The sequence below is a fragment of the Monodelphis domestica genome, chromosome 5 (genome assembly GCF_027887165.1).
Source record: "Monodelphis domestica isolate mMonDom1 chromosome 5, mMonDom1.pri, whole genome shotgun sequence".
NCBI lineage: Eukaryota > Metazoa > Chordata > Mammalia > Didelphimorphia > Didelphidae > Monodelphis > Monodelphis domestica.
Genome location: NC_077231.1, coordinates 247,764,246 through 247,770,991, shown reverse-complemented (window position 1 = coordinate 247,770,991; position 6,746 = coordinate 247,764,246). Strand labels below are relative to the sequence as shown.

The window sequence follows — 6,746 nt, the reverse complement described above, 5'->3', positions numbered from 1 at the left end:
TTCATCTCAAGTTTCCCCAGGTTGGCCTAATATCCATTCACACTTTCTTTTTTTTCCATTTTAGCAGAGTCTTCTTCTGAGTTTGAATTTTGTACTCCCCATCACTAAAGTAACTATATATATATTCAAGATTTTTCTTTGTCTCTTGATCATTTTTCTAGTTATTTTTTCCTATTAGTTTATCTATTTGTTGATGCAATTCTCTGACCCTGGTGTAGAGGGGGCACTGACCCAATTTTTCAGAGTTCTAGCCCTTCTCTGAGGTAAGACCAGATGCCTTTGTCTCTTACAATGTGTTGTCACAGGAGTGGCTTTGATGATTGACTCTGGGGAGACTTACAACTTTTTTTTTTCTTAACTAAATTCACCACTTCAGGTTACTAGTTCCCCTGTTGTTTTGTAGGCTGGACTGGTCCTTGTTCTGTTGATTTTCTGCTTCAGATAAATAGCTTGCAGCTTGGGCTGGGGGAGTCCCTGCCCTGAACTTTGTTGCCTCAGGCACTCTGTTGTTTCAAGGCTTCAGGTACTTTGTTGCCAGGGCCCTCTCCCTTCAATATCCAAGTGGAATGACTTAGGCTGAGCCCATTCTCCCCTCTGGCATTTCATTACTTCAGGCATTTTACTGCCACCTGAGTATAAGTTTCCTGGCTCAACTGACTGGGCTGCCCATGACAAATGGTTTAAGCTGGGTCAGTCTTCCACCCTACCATCTTTGTCTCATATAACTGTATCAAGTGGCTTGCTATGTGCACCTTCTCATTCTGAAGCTTTATTGCCTGTGGCATAGTAACAGAATTTTGGGCTGCTTTGAGTTCTGCCACTACCACTCTCTCCTTTTACCCCAGTGAGAGACATGTTACTCATGCTTCTCTTTATTGTGATGTGTTTTATTTTATTATGTATCTTTGCGTGGGGGAGTTCAAGGAAGTAGAGCATCCTTTAATCCACTATTTTAGGACTCAGTATGCCCTGATGTTCTTCCATAAGAGGATAAAATAGAAATTGAAAGAACCCACTGAAGATCTCCTAAAGGGAATCCCAAATTTAAAAATTATCTGATTCATAGAACAATTTCAGAACTCCTAAGATAAAAAAAAACAACAAGCTGCTAGGGGAAAAAAGTTCAAATGTTATGGAATCACAATCAGGATTACAAAGGATCCAGCAGTTTCTACAATAACAGATCAGATCATGGAATAAGATATTCCATGAGGCAATTGATATTGTCCTACAATCAAAAATCATCTACACAGTGAAACTAAGCATTAAGTAAGAAATTACTCCAGGGGACAAAATGGACATTTAATGAAATGGAGGAATTCCAGGCATTCCTGAGAGATGAAATGACCAACAAGAGAAATGAAGAAGTTTTGATGATCAAATTTAACACTCAAAAGAAGAATAAAAAGATAAGTGAGTCAAAATTTTGAGAATCCAAAGAATATTAACAGGCAATTCTCAGGTAAAAAAAATATTATTTTTAGTCATGGGGGAAATGCTTCAAATCACTATTGATTGGAGGAATTAAATATCAATTTAAAAAACTTTTAAGTACTACCTCAAACCTAAGAGATGATTAATGTAACAAAATCAGAAAATGATAAATTTTGAAGGGGATATGGAAAAATCATGACACTAATATACTGCAGGTGGAGCTGTGAACTAAAATAAACCTTTTAAAGAACAATCTAACATCATGTCCAACGGGTCATAAAACTATGTAGATACTCTGACCCCAATATAACTCAACTGGGTCTATATTCCAAAGAGATTAAGGATAGGCAGAACGAAATTGCTTGTACAAAAAAAATGTTTATAGCAGCTCTTTTTGTAGAGGCAAAGAGCTGAAATATTTAATGGAAATCTAAAAACTGGACAGTGGCTGCACAAATTATAGTAAACAAATATAATGGAATACTATTGTTTCATGAATAAAAATAATGACAAACAAGACAATAACAAAAACCATGGAAACACTTAGGGAAAATACTTAAAAATAAAAACTAATTTTAAAAAAGAAAAAAAAAGACAGGAAATTTTTCAAAGTGAAGTGAGCAGAACTAGAATGTTATAGATAGCAAAAACAAAAAATGTATGATGATCAACTCTGAATGACTTAACTATCAACAGGACAACTATCCATTGCAACTCCAAATTACTCATGACCATGACAAAAAAGGGGAAGAAAGAGATATCCACCTCCATAGAAGGAACAGATAAAATCTGAATATAGGTTGAAACATTCCATTCTTTCTTTCCTTAATGAGTCTGTCTCTATTATAGGCAATGTGTGTCTTCTTTCACAACATGATAAACATGGAAATATATACTAAGTAAAAATATATGTGCAACCTATTAAAAAATGAAATAAACAAAAAATTAATTGGACAGACAACTCAAACTTCAGGTTGTCTAGTAATATAAATTAAAAGCTAATAGTAATTAGAGATTTAGTATAGTACCAACAATATGACAAGGACTTATTTTTTTTTATAGTTCTACACAAAACACTAAAAATCATTGTCTTGAGGAATTAAAGGTTAAGAATCTCAATAAATAAAGAACTACTGAGAATAACTATTATTTTCATATCACTTTAATATTTTAAGCTATCATGTAGTTACATGCAAAATTATTTATGGATGATTAAAAGAATAAAAAAATTATTGGTGCCAATAAATCAGTGCTATAATTTAGATAAACAAATCTCAGAAATAATTAAATATAATCTTCTAGCAATCTATATGCCCAAGTAGAACTACTACTCTTTCTTACAAGTACAGAAAGAACTCTACTAGTTTTATTCACACACACACATACACACAGAAGAGCTTGGAAAAAATAGTTTCCATCAATACCTTTTGCAGTATATGGTAATAAACTCGAGGTGGATAAATGTATCATAAAATTGACACAGAGTTATATAAAATTGACAACTTTTTACTCATGCAAACCCTGACATTATAATGAAAAGACAATGGTTATCTGGGCAAACTATTTGCAGAGGATATTTCTGATAAAGACTGGTCATCCAAGACACAGGAGAAATTGATTTAATTGTGTAAGAACAGGAACCATTCCCCAACTGAAGAGTGTAGAAGGGATATGTAAAAGCAGTTTTATAAGGAGGAAATACCTGCTCTTCAAATCTATCTGAAAGCTCTCCAAATCATTAAGAATGAAAAATTCCTAATAAAAACAAATATGATTTTTCACTGTATACTCAAACTAGCAAAGATGACAAAGAACATAAATAGTAAATTCTAGGAAAACTATAGCAAGACTGTATAGTTAGCTGCTATAGATGAAGCTTAAACTGATGCAACTACTTTAGAAAATAATTTCTATTCATACTAAAAAGAGCAGTAAGAACAACTATAAAACATTTTTAACCTAGAAATATCACTAATGCACATATAGCACAATTTGGTAAAGGAGGGAAAGGATGAGATCACTCAGGGCATTAGTAAAATGTGTAGTTCCTTGGCTTGAGACTCCTCTAGAATCTATGAAGTAAAAAGCACTCAATATCAAGGTTCATAGCAGAGAGACTGCAGATAGTACAGAACAGAGATATACAAGGTTCCAATATTCTCACTACAAATGCATAGAGACTATGTCTATAAGAAAAGGAAAATTCAGGGAATAAGTTGGAAAAAAGTGAATGCTCACAGTGAATTGAATTAGAATTAAAATAAATAGTGCAAAATCTGTCCTATGTAAGCTAAGCTAAAAGAAAATCAGGGGTAGTAATCAGGATCTCTGACAATGGGGCAGAAAAATAAATTTGATTAAAAAAGATAAATGAGGAAAATCTATTATTTTAAATAAAACTATAGATAATTAAAAATAGCAAACCTTAACATATACATACCAAAATGAATGGTTATCTAAATACTTAAAGGAAAAGTTGAATAAGTTATGAGAAGAAATAGCAAAAACTATTATCAGGGTGGAACTTAAATACACTCCTCTTGATCACAGAAAAATCAAGCTAAAAATAATAATAGATCATTGTGTTTTCCTCCTTGTCTGAGCTTACAAGTTTAATGTTCTTATTTTATAGCTATATGTAAAATTTGTAGTACTATATAACATAACAGCTATGATAATAAATAACTTTCTTTACCTTGATCTTATTTGAAAGATCTTCAGTTCTCTTCATGAAATATTTTTCTGATTCTGGGTTTTAGATCTGTTCTTATAATTTAAAAAAATAGTCTATTATTATTTTTCTGTTTTCCCCATAAAATGGCCCCTTTTTATTGAAAAAATCTTGTATTTTCCATTTCTATTAATATGATATATATTTTGTTGTTTTTTTATTTCCCTTTTATTTTCTCCCTCCCTTCTATTTGTCTTCCTTTTGCCCTCCAACCTATCCTTCCCTCCCTCCTTTTTTCTCCTCTTGTCCTTTTCTCTTCTTTCCTTTCCCCTCCCTTCAATCCTAACAATTCATTCATCTATTCATATCTTCATATCTCTTTGTCTTTCTATCAGATTTGTCATATATCAATACATGTAAAAAGTTCTGCCAGTAAGCTAAATTTAAATATTTTAATATTATGTCATATATGATAGTCTAATAAGATATAGGTCATTCCAATCTAAAAAAAATTACTACCATATATACATTTATTTACTCTAGTGAAAGTAGTGTATATGATTACTTTTCAATAGCTACTTTTCTTATTTTTAACTATAATAAAAATTTTTATTGTACTCTCCTCTCCAAACCCCATCACCACAAAACAACATTTATGCATAATATTATAATGTAAGGAATGGAAACACATTTTGGAAATTAGCCAGCTGTTATAAATTTTTGAGTCATATCTGGAAAAAATTAGCACTCTAGACTCCAGAACTCTTTTTCCAGAGTAGACATTTAATGGTATTTTCATAGAAATATCATATAAATTAAACATGGAAGAGAGTTCTTAAGTGAGAAAAATTTCAGTAATATATAAATGGTATATGTGAACATAGATGGAACATTTTTCATTTCTTAAATTGGGACCTGAGAAAAATACAGATCCAAGCTTAAGTCAGTTGCCCTAAATAATAGGCTTTTCCTTCATTTCCATGAAAGCAAAACAAAAAGAAAAACAACAACAAAAACCCTGTATTTCTGTAACACATTTGGACTTCTTCACAATAACAGAACACAGGTAAGGTAAATATTTACTCCCATTTTAAATACCAAAATAAAACTAAAGCTCGAGGGTGATTAATTACTTCCCAAAATACACCTGGCTAATGATTGTTTTTCAAACTACATCTCTCTTCAATACTTAGTATTTGTGAAACTATGATGTAGTAAAAAAGAATACTATGCAATACGTTATTTACAACTTCTTCTACTTAAAAAGAATTCACTATGTGGCAGCAAATATATTTATTTGATTTATGACACAATATCAATTAATAGAACACAATACCTAGTTGCCATCCTATCATAATAGTTTTCTCTATACTCAGTTAGAGGAGTCCTTGGATAACTAGCCCAAAGCTAGTTGCCAATGTTACCTGTCAATTTTGTGTTCCACTTGTTGTCGCCTTCCATTATATTTTATAGAGAATTGTGGTCACAGCTGAACCTAAAGACATTTATTGTGAAGTCAAAAAGATTTATTACTCACATCAAAGCAGTAAAGCTGAGAGAACCAGGCTTCACAATGCTATATCATCTACCTACCTGAACAGAGTTCTGTTGAGATATTAATATTATTTAGTTCCTTCATCTTCTATATTTGTAAAGTTTTTTTTTATCACTTTGATCACTAATACCAACGAGCTCTATTAAAAAATTATTCCATTCCCTGAGGATCACTTACATGCACAGAGAGCAATATGAAACAGTCAGAATGGGTCTTTTCATGATTTTGGTCACATATCTATATATCTATATATCTATCTGTATATCTGTATCTATTTGTCTGTCTATCTGTCTGTCTTTCTATCTATTCATCCATCATCTTATCTCCCTCTCTGTATAACCACATATGAAATATATTCATACATGTGTACATGTGTGTATGCATATTATAGATACACGTGTGTATTTCATTGTATATGTGTGTACATATATAAGGGCAACATAAACATTTGTATGATATGTGTTTACATACATGTATTGTATATATATATACACAATGTGATTATGTATGCATACATGTTGAAATCATTTAGTTGGCATTAGTCCTTTACAAAAGAACAGTTTCATCCTGTAGAACAGAATGTTCCTAGAATTATTTTTTACTAAACATAAACACTTGCATGTCACCACATATCATAAAGATTAGCTTGACACAAAACACTGTGGCATAAACATCAGGCTAACATGGACAACAGGATAAAGTTTATCTTGATATAACTATAAATGATAGTTTGATATATATTATAATAACATGAAGCAAACTCCACAAGCCGTGACTTTTATTTTTAAAAAGGGGGAATTCATCATGTAAATTTTAGCCTCTTTCTTTCATCTCTTTCTACCAAGTACAAAGTTTAGCTTATGAAATAATACAGTATCAATCAATATCATATCAAGCCCAGCACTACCACACACAAAACAAAATTGTATGATTGAGACCTAAAGTAAAATTGAAGCCTTTCCTTCTTGACAAAATATACTAATTTTTTTCACTCATAGATTATCCCAAAAGAAGCTGGAATCACCTTCATGGCATGGTAATTCAGCAGAATATATTTTTTCATGGTACTTAATGAAATGGAAGTTC

The 6,746-nt window shown here is 31.6% G+C and overlaps 1 long non-coding RNA gene across 1 annotated transcript in view; it reads left to right on the top strand.

Annotated features, from left to right (window-relative positions):
• The first annotated feature begins 368 nt into the window (after positions 1-368).
• Positions 369-6,746, top strand: part of LOC103104940 (uncharacterized) — a 32,609-nt gene continuing 26,231 nt past the window's right edge. Inside the window, exon 1 of the long non-coding RNA XR_473296.3 lies at positions 369-1,462. This is a non-coding gene — a long non-coding RNA (uncharacterized LOC103104940). The remainder of the gene's footprint in view (positions 1,463-6,746) is intronic.